The sequence below is a fragment of the Malaya genurostris genome, chromosome 2 (assembly GCF_030247185.1).
Source record: "Malaya genurostris strain Urasoe2022 chromosome 2, Malgen_1.1, whole genome shotgun sequence".
Classification (NCBI taxonomy): domain Eukaryota; kingdom Metazoa; phylum Arthropoda; class Insecta; order Diptera; family Culicidae; genus Malaya; species Malaya genurostris.
Window position 1 is genome coordinate 223,011,295 of NC_080571.1, and position 24,383 is coordinate 223,035,677.

At 40.0% G+C, this 24,383-nt stretch overlaps 1 protein-coding gene across 4 annotated transcripts in view; it reads right to left on the bottom strand.

Annotated features, from left to right (window-relative positions):
* LOC131427746 (protein gustavus) overlaps positions 1–24,383 on the bottom strand; it is a 337,641-nt gene that overhangs the window by 5,748 nt on the left and 307,510 nt on the right. The gene's annotated exons all lie outside the window — the stretch shown is intronic.

The following is a 24,383-nucleotide window of genomic DNA, read 5'->3' on the forward strand; positions in this document are numbered from 1 at the left end:
TTAACCCACGGTCAGCAGTAGCAGCACCAGCTTGTGAATGGCGTGCTCCAGTTTGAATCCGTCGACGGCACGCGTACGGTTTGCGGCCGGCGGAGAGTGGAGTCAAAAATGCGTAATTATTTTTGTTACTTTTTTCGAAAAGAACGTTTCTCGAAAGGCACACTTCTGCACGTCTGAAAACGGTAACAATCACATAAAATGAAAGTCAGTTCCTTTCGCCGCCGCGCAAAGCAAAACCAAAGCTGCCAAGTGAGGGAGATTGGTATCGAGCCTGGCCATTCCCTTTGCTCTATTTCGAGGTTTCAGAACTGTTCCTTTCGAATTTGAAGTTTATACCTTTTTCGACGAAAAACCACACGAATAACTGCTGTGGCTGCCACTGCTGCACTTTGCCACAGTCGAAACGGACTGACTGGAGGAGATTGTCGCACCGGGCCGCCGTTCTCCTGAGAGCAATATGGCGGTAGTTCTTTTTCGGTCAGGCTGTGTTTTTCGAAAGGCAGAACGCTATTTGCTTATGATTAATTCTGCCCTGAGAAGTGTATGAGGGTATGAGGAGAGCAGTGCAATTATCGGCCGGTTGCTCAGAGTGCATTCGGATGCCGAAATTGAGGTTATCTCGAGAAGGCTTCCGTACGGATGGAGATAACTGTGTTGAGTAAATTTGTTCGGCGCACATCGTTTTTGGTGCTGCGATAAGGAAGTGCGGAGTTTGACCTACGCCAATGAGAATTGCTAGTCGGTGGTCGGTACTCCGGATCAAGGCTACACCTTTAAGGGGGTTATCCGGGAGTGATTCGAACATTCGATAACTTCTCCTGAATAGTTTGAAACAAAATTGTATGGAATATCCATTCGATTACCTGGAAGTAAATACTTCCATAATTTCCACACAGTTGGTATCCTTTTTTTTAAGAACTTTTTGTAAATTACCTTCCCATGAGTGTACGATGACACTGAATCAATGGAATGACGTCAACTGGACGCCAACGTTTATGTGCGAATAGAACCAAAATGAGTTAATATGTAGGTATAAGTGTTATAAGCAGCCGTAATCGTGATGTCAATCTAATGAGACTAGTAAAGTGATTTGCTGTGTAGTGCTGAAGTGGTATACTTAACACGATTTTTTGTCATTACTAACGCGATTACAATCGGCACCGTTTTGTTGTTGCGTTTTTCCATCGATGAAGAGCTTTCGATACTTGCAAATATCGTTAAAACTCGTTGCATATGAAAGCTTCAAATCACTCTAACCAAAATTCAAAACAAAAACCTGCTGATTGAAGCCTCAGAAGGTCTAGATACCCTCACTAACAGGACATGGGAAGTATTCGCGTTTCGAAAATTCCATTCAATAAACGGAAGTAGCGAGTTACAACGAGAAAATAATAATTAAATACTATTTGACAGCTCGAAACAGTAGACTAAAGAGCTTGTCTTGTAAAGAGCAGAACATTAAAACGATTGAACGAAATGAACAAATGTGACAGATTGTAAGAATACAAGAAAAAGATTCTTTGCAAACATTTTCTTGGAATTATTGTCTGGCGATGACAATACTTAACAAGCTTCAAAAACCAATTTTTGTTGCAAAATAAATTCAGTCATTTTGAATACATCGATAAAACTCAAATTCTACAATATAGCTAAGGCCTCTTTTTCCTGTTGTCAATACCCAACGGAGAACTGATACGAAAAAGTCTACCCAGTTGAACTAAATTTTCGCACGTGTTATTTTTTATACGGCTGATATATAGTTCGATACAATATTCGATATTTCATTCACCTATTTTGTTCCTCCCGTTGAAAAAAGTTAATCCAATTTCCAAACGACTTCTACGTTTTAACAAGTAATTTAATTTATTACATTTTAAATAGTAATTTTTACCGCCTCTAAACTGTATCATTCTAATACCACACCCGAGGAAGGATGACATTTCAGAATTTCTTGAATTAGCTCTTATTCCCTCGAGTTTTTCAATATTCTTGTCGATTCTTGTAAGCTTGAAACAATTCACAGATAATTTAGCAAAATTATGTCAAATTCTGATTCGGATTGTTGAAAATCCGTTGACAATTACGAGCGATCTGGCAACCATTTACATGTCATATCGACGTGAACATTTCATGAGGGCACATAAACCAATGAGAGATTCTCTTTGTATACTTTCTCTTCTGTTAATAACACCTAAATTTTTACGTTCACTTACCAAATTTGCATATAGAATGAAAGAAAATATCTCCAGCTTTGTAATAGTATCACGGATGGTTTGTTAACGTACACGGATGGTTTGTTAAATTTTAGAATTAGGTTTTACACGATACAAATGAAGTGCCGATCAAGTTCATCTGTGACAGCTGCCGGTGGTTTGTTTTGTTTTGCGACTTTAAATTAAAAATTGAAAAAGAACGAAAAAGTTCCTGTTCAAAACGTGTTCAACAGTGAAAAGAATTAAAAAGATTGCCCAGTATGCGTTTCCAGCAGCAAGGAGCGATATTTGTATAAATCTGTAAGTGTAATTTTTAAATTCAAACGATGAACCTCCGATGAACTTTCAAACTGTAAACAAACCACCGGCGGCTGTCAAACAAAGTTCATTTTGTTCGTTTTGTGAGGTTATGTCATGTTCGTGTAAAACCAAATACCTTCGTTTTTTTATCGTTCATTTATTCCCGGCTTTAACCTAACTGCGGTCGTTCGCCGGGTATGACCTTCGTTTTATTCAGATTCCTTTCAGCACCCACGTAGTATTGTTTTTATTTTAATTTATCAATACTGCTTGAAAATATGACATGTTTCTGTTTTTCAAATGCACTTATTCTACATTGTTCCATATCATTCTAAATAGCTGCTGTCATTCAAAACATTCCAATCAGGCGCGTACCCAGAAAAAAATCTTGGTTAAATCGAACACTTTTGATAAAAACATCCATTATTGGATTTTTACCCAAGTTTTCTCTACCTCGTCATCTTTAAGCGCCTTTACAAAGTCAATCCGTGAATCGAAATAATTGCAGGTTTATTAGATATTTAAGCTGTCCTGTTTAACCCCGTGTCCGGTCTAGCCGCTGTCTCCCCTAATAATTTCTTGAGTTGAATTGAAAGTTGATAGAGTTTGAATCCCCAAAACCCCCCTCTGTATACGCGCCTGACTCCAATCAAATCTCAATTATTAAAGTAGCATTATGAAATATATTTGATTGTATTCACTGCTCCATTACGCAGGGAAGGGAAGCTCCATGCTATAAAAATCGATGGCAATTCGTGATTTTTCGACAGCTTGAATTGAAATTTTGATTCAATCATCAACATCACCGAGACTTGCATCTTGGATGTGTTGAAAGATTATTATGATGTAGTCCTACGCCAACTTGTTTTTTGATTTGAATAAGATTTTGAGAGCTGGCAACTTTGTTGATGTTAACAAAACTAATAATTATTGTTCTGACGTAATATGAAACTAAACTAACTTATGTCGTTTTCGCTTGATCCCAAACCTAATCCAGTTTCCACCCTAACTGCTGTCAAACCGTTTGTTTGAAACCAGTTTCGAACCTAGTTTCAACGTTGTTGAACTGAAAATCGAGTCAGTTTCGAACCTGGTTTTTAAATCAAGTTTTCTCAAACCCCTAATTGCTAAATGCGAACCCAACACAGTTTCATGAAAAGTGTTTGTTTGACTAACCCTGGGTTATTTCCGCTTTTTTCAAACGAAAACGACATTAGTTAACAGCTTCCGTTTATTGTTTTTTTTTCGTTCTGTGCATTTTACCGAATATCGTGTGACCACCTCGTATACTGAATATAAAATCCGATGTCACATCAACGCGTCTCCTTCCAGATCATCTGTACACTCTTAGAAAAAATAAATAGTACACATAACTACACATAACTAGTAGATCGTATTTTCCTGTGTAATGACAGAATATAATATTGATGTAAAATTTAGCAAAATTAGTTGCGAAGTCAAATAAATTATTATTCTTCAATACTTTAAATTGTAAATTTAAGAGAATAGCGACGCTACTTTTATGTGCTTCTAACGAGATGCGAGTTTTAATGATTTTTTCATAGTGCGTAAAAATGCATCATATTTGGAAAAATATTCTGATTGGAGACATTGATGTCAATGTACCAAAAAAAAAGTTGATCCAATTCTGCACGATAAATCGTACCTTCACGACTCCAGTTTAAACCTAGAAACAGGTCCTTACTGTTGCAGTACCGATCAAAACAACTTGGAGAATGTTGATCTTCCTATTTTGGATCGATTTCGACTGCAATCGGTACGCCCCCCAAGGTGACTCAGATCTGTCCAATTTCGCCACTCACTTACTTGACCATTTCCCGGAGCAAAATATGTTATTAGCTCGCTAAAATTAACCTCAACTTCGTATGGAGATTCAGGTAGGATCTTGGCCTCGGTTTGCAACCAACGGATGGAAATTAAAACAGTAATAATTTCAACCATATGAATCCTGACGGTGCTCGGCTCGAACGCATGACGATTGCCGACGAATGGTAATACAAATACCAGCAGCGATATGATGCTAATTAGTGCAGTGAAGCGACGCTGCAATCGATTCGATTCATCGCTTAAATGTCAAATCAATTTCCAATCGGTTCTCCCAATTAACTGCCGTTCGAAGCGTTTCGTGATTCAAATGTCACCACACACGGCAATAGTGTGAAAAGGGTTATTAACACACGATTGCTGGAGGTTCCGCAAGGACCGATCATAAATTTTGAACCGAACATCAAGGAAACACAGAACTTATCGATTAAACGTCAGTGTCCTCTACCCACCAGCAATTACAATTTAAAAGCGATATGCCATCATCCCTTATGTACTCTCAGACTGGGACGTACGTAGTGTGGATGCAGCATCCAGTAGCGATTTTTCGGTACATGACAATTCTTCGATCGGTAAATGGTTTCATCTCATTTACCATTGGAAAATGGATCATGCGCAATGGCTCTGCTTTGGAAGCAAGAACTCAGCATCACCACGGCATCACCCTTATATATTTTGTTCTGGTTCAGCGTTTGCCAGTATATACCGAAACCACATCACCGAACGGGAAAGATGAGGGTACGGGTAGCTGTTTTGGCTACGTGCTTTCTCTGCCTTTCCGGTTCCAGGGGTTCCCGTAGCAGATCCTGTTTACCGAGCCCGGTCGATATTGTATGACAAATTTCCACACCCTAATAAAATGATAAAACTTTCGGTATATTTCCAGCAGGGTACAGAAATAAAAGGAACCTCGTAAATTTTCGAGGGGTCCAGCGATGATGTTCGGGGTTTCACTGCGACAGTGAAATTCAGTGCGCAAACAAACCCAAAAAATTATGAACTTTCCGGGGTGCGGTTCTCATTTTTGCCCTTCTTTCTGTTTATGTAAAGATTTTATTAAAGCCTAAAATTTAAATACTCAAAGAAAAAAGTTTTCGTTTAACTGTCATTAAACCAAGCGCCGCTTTCATATTAATTGAACAGAAATGGTCACGCAGCACCTGGGGCTATCAGGTTTTAACTTACCCCCAAACATCCACTTTTACACTCATGGCCAACTCGGATGGCTGACGGCGAGTATTTAAATTACCCTCCGGCACGAGTCTGGTTGGGATCAATCAGGAAAAATTATGATAAACACGCTCAGCCCTCCTAAAAATACACACCCTGTCGTTCATACATGCCTATAGCGGACCATATTTAACGCGAGCAATTTTGTTGCCGCCTGGCTGCAGGGGGTGAGAATCATCTGTATGCACAACCACGACCGGAATAGGGACTAGAAGGACTAGGGGGGAAAAACTTTTTCCCTATCGGACAGCGGAATAGCACATACAGGGTTCTTGACCTGGTTGATGTATCGATTTCAGTGCAAGGCGTAGCCGTCCCATGCTTACAAACGGCTCTTTGGACTCTGTTCGCTTGCGGTCCACTAGAGGCGCTGTTGTCGCCTTTCGTTGAACGTATACAAAGCAGAACGGCTGCTGCCAATGTAGATTCTTATGAAATAACAACTCAACCAATTTGTCATATTTCATTACTAGCAATCGGACTGGTTTTTATTCAAGTACCTCGATATACGGGACTGTAGAATATACGCAATTACTAGCAAATGTTGAGTCGTTTTTTTGCGGTTAGAAACAAGAACATGGCAGAGCAAAAATCGATCCATAACCTTAAAACAAGCAAAAGCAAAACTATCAGGCGCTAACCTAGGAAATTACGTCATACTCGTGTGTGAATTACACGAAGTAGCTGCCTTACTTTGTTCGATTTATTGGTCATTGAACATGGATTTTGATATTTGACTGCTTTCGTTCTCGCTCGGTGGAATCGATCCTTTGGTAATCAATTTGCCAAAATTTATAAACATCAATAGCTACTGCCGCCGCAGCCTGTCTGACGTATTTCGATAGAGTTAACAATTAAATTAGGCTTCTTTGCAACAAAAGGGCACGAGACATGAATAATTAATCGTTGACGGTCGTAAGCATAGCCCCCGGGTACAGGTGCGGTTTCATGACAACCCGCGTACGCATCGATCCGACATGGTATCAATGCTGGTTGGCATGTTCAATTTGTGGTAATTCGTTGGCCTCCCGAAATTTAACAGCTGCTCAAATACTGGTAATTTAGTAAGTGAGAAGTTGGACAAGGCTCGGATTCATCAGAGGGTCCTGTGGAAAAAAAAAAACGATCATTAACGGAAGTACGAAGTCTGCTGTAACAGGATGTCCTTGAGTCAAGCCGATTGCATCGAAAAACTACAGAAATTCTTTCAGACATTCGTATTGATTCAGCATATCTGTGTCACGGCATCCGACCCATGGCTGATGGAGTCAGCGATCGATGCAAAGGTGGATCGAATTACATTTTCTTATTCCATCTGCCTCAACCTGTCTCGGAGGAAAAAGTATCGTTTACATAATTATTCATCTACCTTATTTGGGTTATAAACGCACGGTTTGTAGTATGTGGTTTCGGAAAAGAACACAAGTTTCGAGTCGTGGTAGAATGCCAACGAGTCATATGCCAGTGTCGATTTCAATCGTATTTCAGTTATGCATTTTTATCAACAATTTCAATGTGTCGATTATAGTGGTTTTATGCTAGTGGTCATTAAGCTCTCCGATCAGCAATCAAATTTGATATGTACTTGAAATCGTATCACATATATTTGACGTAAGATGGATTGAAGCAGGGTGATGCACTCTTTAACTTGATGTCATGTATAGCACTCGAAAAAGTTATACGAAGATCCGGTACAGGAAGATCAGGAAGCAAAAGAGCAATCTTACAATCTCACTGGTGTCTGTTCGAATCTTGTTCTGTACACTAAGACACGGATGCAAATTTTGCTGTATAAAAAGATGAAATTCCGAAATCGATTCTAGTAGTAAGAATTCTTTGTTGAATACTGATCGAGCTCTTATCTTAAGCTAGGACAGGACCTGACAACTCTTAATCCCAGCCATCTGACACCGGTATGTGAGCACCAGCCATTTAAAAGTACACCGATCACGTTGAGCCCCTCGCGTTTTGAGCACCAAACACTGCGATGTTTTGATACTCATCGCGACTCTCAAATAGAGATGTGCGAAACAGCTCACATTGGTGAGCAGCTCCGAACCGATCAGCTCACCAAAATGAACCGATTCGATGTATCAGCTCATCAGCTCATTTAGATTGAACTGATGGTTAATTTTGTGACCCGTTTTTCTTGTGCCATGAGAAGTAAGAGTTCTTACTGATAATGTCTCATTTAATCCGTTGAAGAAGGATAGATGCAGGCATGGAAGAAATAACGAAACTTGGTGCAAACATTTCTTCTCGAAGATCCGTTCAGCTCGCATCTTATTCCTCGCTTCACAATGCGGCGAACTGGGTAGCAAATGAGTGAGCTGGTGAGCTGCGATTCTTTTAAAAAGAGCTGTGAGTTGTCAGCTCACTTTTATGATTCGATTCATTGCCGAATTGCCCATCTCTACTCTCAAATTGTGAAAATTACCTGCAGTTGATGTCCCAGAAGATTGCTGTATTTTAGCTAAAGCGACCCAAAATTCACTAATTTTCGTGCTCTAAACAAGGTAAATCGTAAAACAATTGCATTACTGATTGTTTGTTTACGTTGCAATCAGCTGATTTTGAAGTTCCGATTTTGATCTCATCAAGATGGCGTCGTGACATAGGGCCGATGAATCCACTTTCGGAGCCAGTTTTGGGACCAACTCGTGATTTATTGAAAATGACATAAGCAAGTACAAATTGTTGAAATTAATATTACTGCAGGGTGGTAGAAAAAGTGTTGTCAGTATCGTCGGTAACAATGTAGTTTGATATTGAATATTTTGTTTTTCGGATCCTCTTTTTAAACATGTTAGGATTTAAAATCATCATTGATCAAAATGAATCCAGAGCTAAATTTTTGACTGATATAACATTTGTCTAAGTGTTTTCAAAGGAGAAATAATCGCATGTTATAAGGAGAGTAGCTTTTCAGAATGAATAATTATCTTTCCTGGCAACAGTGATTGCGAGGAATGAACTATTTATGGCAGAAGGCAACCGAAATAAGAAGAGAAATATTTTTCTGGAAAAAGAAACCAATTGTCTGGCCCTATCCTATATCTTAAGATGGTAAAGTTGAGAATATAGCTATTTTAAACGTTTTGTTACATGAGTGAAGACTAATCCATGTAGATAAAAATAATAATGATTTCAGGAAAAACTCGAGAATTTCCAGACTTCCAAAAACTACTCAATATATCCAATATATATGTTGCTCTTTACTATAAACCATTATCGTCTCATCGAATTTTTTATCTTAAACTACGAATGGTATCAGAACATCTCAGTTCATTTTAGAAAAAAAATTGTTAGAGCTTCAAATACAAATGCGATAACTTTTTAGAAGTTCAAAATGCTTTAAAGTCAGTTAAAATTCTTTTAATGTTTATTTGGAGTCACATAAATTACAGATATTTACGATAATAGTCGTAGGAGTGGGAAAATAAGTATAATTATTGACTGAATATCAAAAGATAGATCTTGCAATCGTTGGTAAAATTAAATTATGGCCTAAAATTTTATTATTAAACTTCTGGTATTAGATAGAGCTTTAATGATTTTCAGTAATATCAGATGTTATTTCGATTTTTGTTTGTTTTTAATGCCGAAAACAAGTAGCAGTGTCAGATAACTTTGTTATATCCTCAAACTCATTCTGGCAGTTTTTTAACTACTGCATCATCATCCATATTGATAATTTGTAGTCGGTAGTGATTTAACCTTGCAGTGGATGGACCGGCCCCATAATTTTTAATATTACGTGACAGTTCGAAATCGCAAAGATTTCTCCATGAACCATAGCAGCAAAATTTCACAAACGAAACTTAAGATTTGCCATGCCTTCTGTGGAATTCGACTACTCCGTTTCAACAGGCTTCGCAGCCGAATTTAAACGTACAAAATCATTGCATGACTAGTGCTATGATCCTATTGACACTATTGGTGTCACACTAATAATCCTTTCGCATTTTGTGTCTGAGCCAATTGAGAGTTTGATTGGGATCGGTCTACATCCACCAATATTAGAAATTCCTACACGGAACCCCTCGCGATCGTGAAACAACCAAAATATTAGTTGTTTTTCTGAATTTGATTAGTTAAAATTTGGCACAACTAATCGATTGTTGTTTCTTCTAAACTGTCATTTTTGTTTTTCGATCAACAGAAACGATGGTTGAAATAACAAATTTTTTGGTTGAAAATAAGATGCTGTCTGTTAGTCAAGGCACACACCTTTCAATTTCAATAAAGATTTTAGTTACAACAACCGACCTTGTTTTTGATTTGAAGGTTATGTGAGTTGAAAAACAAATCGGTTTTAGTTGTTTTAGATATTACGATTAGTTATTTCAACTTAAGCAAAATTATTGATTTTCAATGACAATAAAATATTCCTTATTGATATACGTTCTGATTTTTTAAATGAAAATTCACAAAATGAGCATATTCATATTGTTTCATACTTCATATTGAAAACTCACAAAATGAGCATATTCATATTGTTTCATACGGGCGTAATTGCGTATTTAAACAAACCACGGAGAGATACTAAACATGAACTTTTCATGTTCATTCGTGATGGCTTTTTGTAAAACCTAATAAGGTTTTGTAAAATGACATTACAAATGAACTTGTGGTGAATAAAGTTCACGTTCGAGATGTACCGGCTTGTTTACAAACAAGCTTAAACAAAATCGAGGAATCTAAAACAATCATCTCTACTCTCCGCAACTAGCCACTTCTATTTAATAAATCTCTGAAACGAACCGTTTTGAAACTCTATTTAGGCGATATGAACCGTGAACGTTCTCATCCGTTTTACAAACAGTACCGCTGAACTGTCAAAATGTATTCATCCGATCGAGGTTAGCAGTGACGGTGAAAAAACCTAATTCACATTAGAATGAACACGTAAGCAAACCACCATTAGCTGTCGAATGATGTTCATTCAGTGATTTATTGAGGCTATGTCATGTTCGTGCAAAATCTAATTCATTAATATCAATAGAAAAAACGACACATATGCCAAATCATAGATATGTATGAACATCGCTAGTGACATCTATCAGTCAAATCGGAAAATCTCAACTTACACTTCACGTATGATACATGAGCAATCGCGGACCATTCTATCTTGAGTTTATCTTTGGATGAAAAGATGCTCTTTTTATGTGCACCCATTACAACATTATAAACATGTTTTTTTTGTCTTCATGACAGTTTATCTCGGTTGTTTTCATGATGGCACATTATTCTGATTAAAAGAAAACTGACGGATTGAGCGATTCACTGAAGAACTGTCAGTTATTTGGATGAAACTGAGCTCAAGAGCTTCAGTAACAAAAAACTGGACGTTTGACCGGATAAACTGTTCAGTCACTTCAGTTAATCGTTCAGTCATGACGTCACACTCGAAAAACTGAACGTGTCACGCTTTGCTGTCAGTCAGTCGGTTTTTACTGATAATTTTTACTGGAAAATAGATACCAAAAGATGTCAGATATGCAGAATTGTCAGTATATCTGCAAATTTCTAAATTAAGTTGCAGACATTTGCTGAAGGCTTTTGAAAATTATGATGGCCAATCATCAAAATTTACAGACTTTTTAAATCGCCGCGGTCTTTTTTTTGCCTGCCAAACCAATTCCATGTATCATTCGCTATAAAGAACTTGAGACATTTTCAACCTTGATTGAAAAAATTTGAGATTTTTACCTAAGATTTTGAGTTTTGTAGTTTTTCAAAGTCCTGGAGTCTCTGAACAGTGAACTCTGGCTAATTCACATGGAATGAAAAAAATGTGTTCAATAAAATCTGTAGATTACATAATAAGTATATTTGCAGTCATCTATGCACTGTTGGTGAACAAAATTCACGGGAACCGCTCCGATCAAACCACATTACCAAACATATGTGATTTTCAGTTTGAATGCGACAAGGTCGGTTATGTTCCGAACGTTATTGAGGCAATATGCAAGTTTGATAATCTGTAAGATCATCACTCAAACGACGCTGTCCAATGTCGTCGCGAATTCCCATCGTATTAGCATAATTTATCTCTGAACTGTCGTACGTCTTCCTCAAGATTGATGGTAAGCCCCGGAACGACCGGTCTTGAACTGTTTAACAAACATATCCACATACTCATCGATTATCGGGATGACCCAACGATGAAAGAACCGTTTATGAATTGCAAATTTTATCGCTGTGTCAGCGAACGCTTTTTCGAAAAAATCGTGAATATTTAAATTTGCAACTTCTGAGCAGTCCATATCCGCTTGGAATCTTAAGCGCGGTTGGCCGTTAATTCCGACTGAACAAAAACATCTGCGCTAGCTTCAAGAGACTCCATTCTGCGTTTGACCTTGTTGGCTAGCTACGACCGTCTGGGGTGTCATTACGGCTGAGGGTACTACTGCGTACAAATTCCTTCGCGGAAGCAGTCTTCAATGGAAAAGACCCTCGCGTCGAAAAACGCACAAAGCCGACCATGGGTGAGTTGTTTCAACTTGAACAGAAGCAACCGCCGCTCACCTGCTGCAACAAGTGGGTCTTCTTGATCGTCGAAGATCTGCAGAATTGAGACAATGATGATGAACAGAAGGCACTTAGTGCTCTTAACCGAACTGTCAAAGTGTTCGGCCGTGTGTACAATAACTGGACGCAACGGTCACGGACATGATGGCAGTTATAAAAAAAACGATCATACGCGACTGTTGTGTACCACATTGATACGTAGAAGGAACTCGATTGCGAGAGGAGGACAATAGATCAACTGATCGATGCTATTAATGTGGGAAACTTGATATTTATTTGCAAACTCATTCTACAAATAACTGCGATTTGATCGTTTCCCGTTCTGTACCTCGACCCAGCGTCGACTGCTGGAACGTGGATCTCGTGTGCAAAAACAGCCGCTACCTGGAGCCACATGATCAACTGTTGACTGTTATGTAAGATCCGTCAGCGAACATCACGATCGAATCGGTAACCTTCAACCAGCTGCAGCAGCAACAGCAGCCGTCGTCGCAGCTGTAACTGCAGTACTGTAATACTCATAGGTGCGCGCAAATGTTCATTCAAAGTTAACATTTTTGCGCCAGTTTTACGTTTCCTTAGTGGCGCACAAACTGACCACATTTACATAACCTTTACAATCGGACGGAACTCACGCGCTGGTCAGCCAATTGAATGGTACACTAATTTGTAGATCAATCGAAACCCTAGTCATTCGATGGTCGATGGCAGAACGGGATGGGATACGTAGCATGGCAGTGAGGATTAAATCTTTCGTCACTGTGCGCGGCGCTGATTAATTATCGGCGGCGTTGGGACCAAGCCGAGAGCACGAGACGGGAAGGAGGCGTGTCACGGCTATTAATATGCCACAGTGTGCCGTCGTCAGCCGAGCTGAGATCGCGGTTGAATGTCCACCGTCGCGCGGTTCTACTACTCGCCAGCGCACTTGAAAGGTCAAGAAAGTAATTTCAGTTCTGTTCAGGGAAACAGCCACCGCGCAGCACCACCACAGATACTCGGGGTACCATTGCATTACGTTACATTGTCATTCCGCCATGCCAGGGTTCGGCGTAAAGTCGCCAAGGTTTCGCTAATATGCCGCAGTATGCTATGACTTTTAGTTCGCGTGCGGTGCGCCAGTTCACTACTGAACTTTTATGTTGGTTGTCACCGCGTTGCTGCAGTATCTGACATGAAAGTGCGTAGCCGGGTGTTGTGTGTGGGAACGGAGAGTGAATTCTTGCAGGGACTATTCGAGTTCCATAATCAATCCATTGGAATTCGACTGCTGTTTGAACATATCAAAGTATTTTACAATTATTTTGGAACCAAATTCTCGTTTCATTTTGATTTACACATTTACAGCACAGATTACATGAACAACTGCGAAACAACTATCGTGAATATAGTTTGAAATGATTCAGCAGTTCGATCACAGATTCATTGGTTACACATGGCCGGTCTTCGGACTGCATGTTCCGTATCCTGGTCCGAAAGTCTGACTCATAACTCACCTGAAACGAAAAGAAAACAAAAAAGTCTTTTAGTATTGTTGTAAATGTCGTATTTGAAACTATAAAACTGTCGAATTCCGTATGCATAAACAAAACATATCATTAATCATCCACGAATGGTAAAAAAAAAGAAACCCCATCCGAGCTTATTGCAGAAACCAAAAACGTCAAAGTGCGTGTGCGTGACCACCGTTCTTTCCTTTTTCCTTCCAACCCCTTTACAATGCGCTGTTCTTTCCGTGGTCGCAACAATAATGTATACCATGGTGACCTTTTAGCAAAAAACAAAAGACCATTGAATAATCGAAACGCTCAACCACCCGCCCATCGAAATTTATGCAAATTGCAGCGACCTCCACGCGCACGAACCACATCCATACACGATCAGCGGTCCCGACGAGGGCACCCTTATTCGTGTGCTCGGGCCAGTGTTTCAGTCCACGCATGTCCCTCGGTTGGATAGATGGCGCTCCGCGCTCGTTGGCCTCGGCCGAACAAAAAAAAGTGGTTTGACATTTCTCGGATCGGTCGGCTTTTCGGTCGATTTTCAAGATCGCAACGACCGCGCGACACGCCGACGTCCTTCGAACGAGCGCGATTAATTAAGCGCAGAGTGAAGAAGCGACCTGAGGCGGGACAAGGTTCAGGTTCGGCACGCTCGCGCGTTCCTATAAGCCGATGGACGAACTCCAATGAACTATGCTTGCCAACGTCCCACGGTCAACCTCCTCGATGGGGGAGAGCGATAAATAAATAAAAACAAACAATAAACTTTCGACCGACGGAAAACGAAACGGGGCCCCGGAGGGCAGGGCAGGCCCTGTTTGCTGAGAAATAAACCATCAAATGTGTCGCACATATTGAGTAATGAAATGAAAACTAGTCGATCCCGCATGCACACCAGCGAAGTGCTATTTTAACGGTTTGCCAAGTGACATCATAAAGCCATCACATTGTGAGACACTAGTCGGATGGTGTCATCGGTAGATACACTGTCGGTTATTGTAGCCTGTCGTGCTAATGGCCACTATCAATATATGGATGGCGATATGCCCGCGAGTGCATAAAACCAGCCATCGCCCCGAGCACACATGATCCAGCTGATGTGGTAGCAAGGGCGTAACAAATCGTCACTACAACCGAGTACCTTGCAGCGCCAAGCCAATACAGTCTACTAGGTCAGTTAAGTCATCCGAAGGCTGTCACCGTGACAGACTGGCTGCGATCGCCACACTCGTCTATACTCACCATGGTGACCATCATCATCATCATCATCATCATCATCATGGTGGCGGTCGAATGACGATGATCTCCTCTTCTTTCTCCTCCCTCTTCTCGCACAGTACAACCTGCTACCAACCACGATCGTAATAAAACGTGGAAGTGCAGCTTTGTTGTGTGGATGATAAGTGTGATGACAGAGCTGATAATTAGCAACGATTTTACGCTCTTTTGTTTTATGTAAATTGGGAATTGCAGTGTGTGGTGCCGTTGTTCGAGCTAGGCAAACACGCTACCGAACGAACCAATGCCAACGGGTAGATTAGTGAGAGCCCGAGAGAGTCGGAGAGACAATAGACGGCGCGCGATCTTGCCCACGATTGTAGATAAAGATAAAGAGAATACGAGCCTAGAGATGAGTGGTAATCTGGCACGCAGTGTTGCTAGTGTTTCGAATATACGTTCTCTCGTTATCTGCCCGGCGATAAGGCTTTCCTAACTATCAAAACGAAAAATAGATTGTTTTCGGTTTCTGAAAGCAGAATGTAGCTTTTGTTGATTGTTTAACAATATTTATCTGAGGCTAAATGGAATCTGAATGAAATAACTGGTATTGTCAGACCAATCAGTAGTTCTGCACAGGAAAAGTCATATAAATTTCACATCTTCAACATGTAGGAACATGCAAAATGAAATATTTTTAAAATTGATTTAACACGTTTTTCATGCAGTGTGATAATTTTCCACAAGACTACAAATATAATTTTACCGGCAGGAGGAACTTAACTCATTTCTTAGATAGCCCATACAACGAATCGCTTTTGCATTCGAATTGCATGCTAATTTCATACAGATTCCCATACTAAATGCCAGCGCTGTTGACGTAAGTGCCGCCGAAGCCTATTGTCGGTTGTATTAATTTCGCATTAGCGCATTTGACATGTGCGCCTCAGTTACCGTAGCATGCTGAGATGGCCCCACTGTTCATGATAGTAGTGGAGAGAAAAAATTCAGCACTCGAGTGAGAGTGACAGAGAATGAGAGCGAGAGCAACCGGTGCGTTTGGATTATTCAATTGCAACCGCGCAGGTTGCTGCCTACTAAACGGTATAAGTAGTTACTAATAAAGTGGCCAAGGTCGTAATTATTACTATTTATTATACAATATCATTACCCATTCACACATATATTTTAGTAGCAAATGATACGCCTCGCATTGCGATGTTGTTTTTGTTGTTGGTAGTTCTGTTTGCCGCCGTCATTAGATGCTAGTCGATTTGGTGACTACAATGGCCGACTCGTGTTTAACTTTATAGACTTGGTAGTACGTTGCCGAGAGACTAAGCCGTAGTTAGTGATGAATTTACCACGCTTTGATTGATAGCCATTGTTCTCTCAGCATTTGTCCACAAACTAGCGATGATCGAACTAGTTAATGTTTCGATTCAATTTCCTGTCACGTTGACAGATTAGCAGTCGAACTCGAGCCGAATACCTCAAAAAGTTTTGACAGTTGAATTTTGCTGAGCTAATCATTGGTGACGTACGCAGCAGCTAATTACGTAGGGTAACAACCAACTGATCGCACAACAGCAACGTTTGTTTGCAGGTCTAGTTTACATCACAACTATGTCTCAAACAAACAAAGGACTGGCTGGGTTGGTTCAGTTTGGTAAGGCCGGCGCGTGTGTGGGACGTGCTTGCAAAGGTGGAAACAACTGGTTCTGGATTTCCGCTGGTCGCTACGATTGACGAACGTGCCGTTCGCAGAAATTCCGCTATTGCACGTGGCCTCGGTTGCAGCTTGCCCTATCCAGGTGGGCGGGGAAATCCATGTTTCTTGGTAGTTTTATCGTCTATCCGTCAACGGTAGAGCAATAACTCATATCATGCGATCGGGGCAGCTCAAAATGGCAACTAGCATTTGCAAACGTCATAGTCAATTAACATTTTTACTCCTGCGAGCTGCGACAGCGTCGTTAATGAGTCGATTATGAATGTTCGAACAGTGCTGTGTGATGCTGCAGTAGTTGAAAGAGATGACGGCTTCCGGCTGGAATCGCGAGGGTAGCGTTTGCGTGAGACCGCCTACATCGGTCATGCCGAGCACGACTTCAAAATTTCTGAGAATCGGATGAACACAGCGACGACAGCCAGCACCGCATTGCTAGCGTTCAATAAGTTAATTAACCGCCATGATAACAAGCTGGACGCGAGGGTTTTTCTGTTGCTTTTCAGTGGTCGTTAACTAATTTAAACGTCTGTCACGTTCTTCCTGTGTGCTGCTGCGAGGTCATCCGATGCAGAAGAAGAGAACTCGCCAGTGCAGATCAACCGATCGCACGATGGCGGCAATTAATAAAAGCAATTTACGCACCCTCTGCAGCAAGAACTGTGCTCGGAAATAACAGCAATGCATCAATTCCTCTTCGTTTGCAGTGACCACCACTGATCGCCATAACGAGGACAATGTGTCGAAAATGAAGCTCGCTGCACAAACACGGAACTCGCCTTATTCGATTCTCTGTTATCATCAGCAATTGTTATAAGCCAAAGCTCGAAGAAAACCATAAACAAGGGGTTCTAGACGAGTACGTGTGATAGGAGCACGAAAACAAAACAAAGCAAGCTAAATTAAAAAATAGTGACAAAGAGTAAACAAACACAATACAACCGACAAAGAACGGGCAAACGCTGCTTTAATGTAGCACCGATAGATAGACGGAAGAAGTGTACATTTTCGATGAAAATGGTGGGGTCAACTGCGCTTTCTCAAGGAAGGTATTTTCTAATAGCATAGAATCACTAAATCACAAGGAGACACAATAAAACTTCAAGCTCTCAATTCCGCTAACCTATTGTGAAAACGAAATCCATATTCGGGCGAAAGCGCCGTTCTGATCGAAGATTGAGCTTTGTACTATTCGATCGATATTTCAAGAAAAAAAATTAAGGAAATGAAGCAGATTTTTATTACTTTAGGCAACAAGGAAATCGGAACCGTTCAAAACGAACGATGTTGTGGTTGTTTTAGATTCTGATTTTACTTCATTTAAACTCTCTCATCATTGATTTTCTCTTGGAAGTTTCAGTTGTTTCAAGGATGGTTGTGGAATAAAAAGCAAAATTCACATTCGACTTAACTGGTCAATCTAAGAGCTGATGAAAATTTTTATCTTGAGGAAATGTTTGACGAAAATTGGCAAAAAAAAAGAATTAACTGAAGCCTGAAAAAATCTTCAGACGAAAGAAAATTCTGTAGCTGCTCCACATAGTAAATCTGAAGTACCCATTATTTGATATCTTTTTACTCAATTTCGAGTTATTCTTTGGTTCGTTCTACCCATTGTAGTCAAAACACATAGAGCAAAAGCCACATTCAACCTATAATTGAGTCACTGCAACTTAACATCGATACCGCACAATATAACAAGGAGTCATTTTACATAATTTTGAATTTCTTCACAGTTTTTCTTTGAATCGCTATTTTCTTTGTTGTCAAACAAAATAAATGAATCTATTCATAGTTCCGATCGAAACACTAAAATTTGAAGCAGCAATAAAAACACTTTCAACATTAACTTGACTCAATATAAGGAATCATATAATAATACACAGATACAAATGTTTTGTGAATTCAAATATATTTCCATGTACATATTTAGAGCAAGCAATTGAATCAAAAGTTACAGGTCTTCAATCTTCAATATACTTTGAAAGTAATTTTACGAATTAATCTAGGAAAATTAGGTTTTTGCTAATTTTCTACGTTTTGTGAGATTTACCACATTTTATTTGAATGAACAGTAGAGTACATACAACTTTCTACTAAACCGATATATAAGGAGACTTTTATTAAACTTTTTATGGATATTATGCAAATCACTTGAGAATTATTTACCTGTAATTAGGTACTTCGATATTTAAGGGCTGAGGACAGTAAGTTTACGACGTAAGTTTTTCAATACTTTCCCACCTAAAATAAAATTTTCTTTGAAACAGTGATGAATATCGAAAAATACACCTGACGAGGTTTTTGAAATTTAGTTGAAAATATTCTGAGAAATTTTCAGAATGATTCATCGAGTTTATCCCTTGGGTTGTGTTTTTTTCTGACTGAAGAACTGCTGAAAATTGCAATGCTTGGATTATATCATAAATCTAGCGTGATGAAGTCTAGATAATTTAGATTCAGTCTTATACTTCAGTTACAATGCGTCCGCCATTTCATCCGCTTTAATTTCCTGGTAGCGTTTGGTGAAAAAAGGAAAGGAAAGGAGAGCAATAAAATCGACTCAACATGGTTCATAAACAAATAGACGCCAAGCGAATTAAGGGAGCCACGAGGTCGATTCAAAATCTGTACGCGACCCACTGTCCTCAGGCCTAAATACTAAAATTTGGTAGTTTTCTGGTTCTGTGTACGCTTTTCGTGCAAAACCCAAAACGAATGAATGATTAAATGAAAGATATAATACAGTCTTAAGACTAGGTTCTTCCAAACAGTTTTCAAAACATCGATTTTTTTAAATTTTTCCCTTAAATTGGTAGAAAATACCCATAGAAATGATATGGAATTAATCCCAATGGTACACGCGACCTAGAAGTTGGTAGAAAAAAGAAGGAACGGTGCGCGCTCAAGCACGATTAGTCACGAATAAAAACTTTGTTCGACTTTTTCTCGAAACCACGTTTTTTCTTTTAAATTGGGTGTCACTTGTATTCCAAACGTCCCGGGTTGGCGGTTCAATGCATAGGACGCTGGTCTTACAAGCCAGTTGTCGTATGTTCGAGCCCCGACCTGGAAGGATTCTTAGTGTCAGTAGGATCGTAGTACTAGCCATGCAATTCTGTACACTAAGAATCGGTTGCGAAGTCTGTTGAAACAGAAAGGCCAAATTCCACAAAAGGAATGTAATGCCAAGACTTTGCTTTTTGTATTCCAAAACTATTGCACGTATCAACATGAACCAAGCGGCATTTTACTCGTTATGTGTTTCTCTATGGTTGGAACTACTACAAAAAATAGTCAATGTTATTAAAAAAAAATATTAACAAGGACGAAAATTGAAAAATGGCCGCCAGTTTGTTTATTCTCGGTGGAAATTTTTCATTCTAGCTCCGACTCCGATACTGAATATGAAACTGTTTTGCTTTTTGCCATCCGATGATTGGTTACCAAGAAATGAAAACCACCAACAAAGTTTGAGCAGCTAATCTAAGAGCCGCCATATTGAAAAAAAGAAAAAAAAATTGGATGTTTTATATATGTACTTTTTTCGGTAAAAACTAAAATTTTGATGTATTGCTTAAACAATAAGTGGAATTTTCCTAAAAAACCACGTTTTCGGAGAATCCTGACCTCAAGAAACTGTTCCGCTTGTGTTGCCGACTGAACATGGGTCTCGTTCTCACAATAAACGAGCGAGACTGAGAGTGACACTTTTTTTTTTTTTGGAGGTATAAGTGTTTTATTGATAAAATTTCTATTTACATTTCATTTTCTAAAACATAATTCAAGACGTTTGTATCAACGATTGTACTCTGATTGATGTAATTTATATATGCAATGAAAATTTTTAAAACTGGTGTTTTGATTCTTCTCGGTATTCCGTTTCGAGTTGGTTGAATGAGATCAGCGAACGACAGTCTTCGCCATCCACGCAGCAGTGTTGACGTTTTGCGTTGCGCAAGTGTCCACGCATCTTTCACTCGAGGGCACTCGCAGAATTTGTGTATCAGCGTTTCTACCGAATTGTTGCAGTGTATACAGTTCTCACCGTCAGCTCGATGGATAATGTACATTAGTTTCCTATGTTCGGTTTTTCTATTGACTAGAAGGAACAGATCAGTCTTTCGTGCAGACGATAAGCCTCGGGAGTGAATGTTGGACCACGTCTGTCGCCAGCTTGCGTGAGGATTTTCTCTTTCTACTCTTGGTATTTGTGTACCTGTTCTGTAGAAATTGTGAATAGTACTTGCAGATAAGGATTGTTGGATATGCATTGGAATTATTGAGATTTGTTGACGGATTAATTTTAAGCAAGGGCAGTCCGCTGGAATAGCAAAGTGGTTTGCACTATGTTGCGACAAAAAGGACTGGTAGAAGGGTAGATAGTCGATTTCTGTCAAATGGCGATTAATGAGCAATGCTTTACATTTAAAAGCCGGGAGATGAAGATTCAGACCCCCTTCCTCTCGGTCTCTTGCTAATTGCGTCATAGGTATCCTAGCTGGAATTCCACGCCATAGAAAATTTCCCATTGACGACGTCAGTTTTCCAACGTGAGTGCTAGATGGTGGAATGATAGATGAGAGATACCAAATGCGAGACGTGACGAACGTGTTGAGTAGAGAAACTTTTTGCATCAGTGTCAATGTTCGCATCGAGTGTAACCACAAAAGACGTGTGAATTTTCCTACCGCTTTGTCCCAGTTTACTTTAATCATTGCCCTGATAGAATTTGTAAAAATCACTCCTAGTATCTTAACGGTTTCTGCAGTGTGTAGCCAGGGTATGCTGTCTTGCTTTTCATGGGCCCCGCCGTAATATTGTCAATTTCTTTAACTTATTCAAGTTTTTAATTTACCGCTCAATTCAAACAATTATACCGGGCATATAAACGAATATTTCGTCCAATCGTGTCACTAAATCATTCCAAATTTATCAGTTTCTTACAAACGGGACTATAATTTTATGCTAAACATAAAAAACGATTATTTTGATTTCACTTGATTTTTTTCTCTAATCATAGTGCCAATATTCTAATACGATGTGAAGGGCCCTGTGGTAGAAAACGAAACAGTACATCGTTGAAGACGTCAAAGTTGTGTACGAGGCCAGGTTCCAAAATCGTAACGCGAGTTGCCTTATCTTGTCATACGGTATTATCTTTCTTATTTTGGTTCGTTTTGTACAGATGAAAATAATCGTATGCAAATTACACTTTCAGCTCAGAGTATTCGAGTTCGTTTTTAAACATTTTGTTTCAAACCGGATTGATAATAAAATCGGGTTTTTACCGAAAAAAAAGCAAATGAATTCAAGCACATTTGACATTGAATTCAATGACAGTAAAGGTGATATCAACCGAAAAGAACGAAAATAACAGTTTTTGTTCCTTTGCTTTCACAATGCATTTTTTAATCATTGCACACTTTGTTAGTTGCTTAAAGGGCAAAAACGATTTTTAAAAGCCAATTGATACAACCATCAGTTAAATACATGAGGGAATGTTTAAAAAAAGTTTTTTTTTGGCTACTGGAGTTAAAAGATCAGTAGAGTATAACTATATATAGGCTTTATACCAAACATTTTTTTCTATAGAGGTGGTTATTTGACTCTTGGGTAAAAAATTTCCCGAGCCTATGTGTGGGATTGCGAATCGATCCCCGGTAGGCTACGTGAGAGGGAATAGTCTTACCCATCACACTACCCTACGTCCACTACAAATGTTATTTGTCGCAAATATTTATAATACCCTTCCAGAAGCAATTTGATTCCCACAATGGCTATGCTCAAGTGCTGATTTCATAGTTTTATTCTCTAGCTCTAGCTGTCTGTGATCTAACCGAAATCTAACCGCTGGACATTTTAAACCATTGATCCATGCCGTTTGTGGCGCATTCCGACTTCCGACCGCTCTCTAATCTAAATCTTTTTAATCAGAACAAATCGGATGCGTCGCTTCCTGACCAAGACAGTCGTCGGACTACGCACAGGATTGACCCGTGGCGGATAGCGTCACCAGTATTGATTTGCAAGCAGCCGACAGCGGTGCCGCGGCGAACAGCAAAATGTACGCGTCGTTAGCGAAAAGTTTCCACTTATCGCATCGTTTACCACGGACTGGAAAACGGCGAAGCGAAACCGGCGGAAATCTATTGTCAGCCAGTGAACTGTTTACTCGGTCATGCAGGTCGCCTCAGATATTCTAATGTGCCCCGCCACCACCCAGCATCGTTTCAGGCGGATAGAAAGCGACCCCCCGACTGGTGGGGTGGTGCAATCCGCATGACCGACCGGCCGATGTTTGCACTTTGCGTAAACGCCAAAGTGGCAGGAATGGGTAACCAAACCGCACGCAGCATTCTCCGAGAATGGACCTTCAAAAAAGTAAGCAAATGGTTGATTTATCTCGAAACCAAACCGATCTGCGCAACTCGAGCGGCTGAAACGAAAGACGCGGTGCTGGAGAGCACGAAGAGGCAAGGAAAAAGTCTCGACTGTGGAATGTTAATGAAAACAGATGTTTTAATTTATGTTTGAATCCGATCAAGGAAAACCAAAAACCAGATATCTCACGCAGTCAGTGTGATGTGAGCAAGGGGAAAATCTTTCCCAAAACCTTTCCCCTCCTCCCCGTTCGTCGGTTCGGCTCGGCTCAATGAGTAAACACAGGCCTATGGTGGTTGAGCATCCCTCATCGCGTGCTCGGGAAATGATGCATGGTTGTAGGACATTTTTGGCCGGATTTCTAAGAAAAACGACACACGCGAGCGCGCTCACTTTTCGAATGAAAGTAAATCGGAAGCAAATTCTTGCGATTAATTAATTAGTGGGTTTGCTGCAGTGGGATATTTTCGTTCTGTCAAAGCCGAGAACATGTGTCATTGAACTAATCGATAACCCGATGATAGCCGGATGTTGCCCAGTTGACTGGTTAGGAACCAGTTTTTTGCATAAACTAAACAATTTAGAACTGACCTTGATGGCGGCATCGGTAGTTACCAACCGAAAAAAAAGTCTGAATACAAACCAAACAAAAAAAAAACAAAAAGAGTCGGAATTTCGACTCTGATGATGCCGAACCGAAGTGCTGTATCACGTCATTCTTATTTGAATACGTTAATTGGATAATATGGCGAAGATGAGGCAAACCGAAACGGTTAAGTTTGGGTGAGATGTTGCCTGCGGACTGGTTCGGAAAGCGGAGGATTATTTTGCTCGAAACTGAAAGATTGAATTGAACATTTCCGTTGAGATTTTGACCAGAACCAAAATTTGTCGGTTTCGAAGTCCTGTGCTCAAGTGCACAAAATGAAGTACGTGTGCACCAATTGTCTTCTAACAAATGTTGTTATCCAAACAAGTTCAAAACGGATGTAAATATTTTCGCAAACAGACTTTCCCAGTCACCGAGCGCTGCAGCTTCAAGTGCATATTTTCAAGGTTGAAAAAGTATCTGCCCATCATCGGAGCTGCAGACTGCTGTCAATCCTGAACGGGCCGGCTGACTGCAGCTACAAACATTAGCACTAGGAAGGATTGCCAGCGTAGCGTAGTGTAACTGTAGACTCCGGTTAACGCCACTCCGGCGATATCCCACCGGGCTCTGTCCACCGGGCAGCTGCGTTACGCTGTCCCAAATATGTAGCGCAAAAATATAGCTGCCCTCGCTGTCGCCGTCTCACTAGAGCAAACTCTGTTCCAGCAGAGCAGTGAAAAACAACAGACGCTTGTCGTAGCATAAAAATCCATTCGAGAGATCAATCGATCCGAAGCATGCACACCACATTTATGTGTATTGTTTTCAATTCAGTG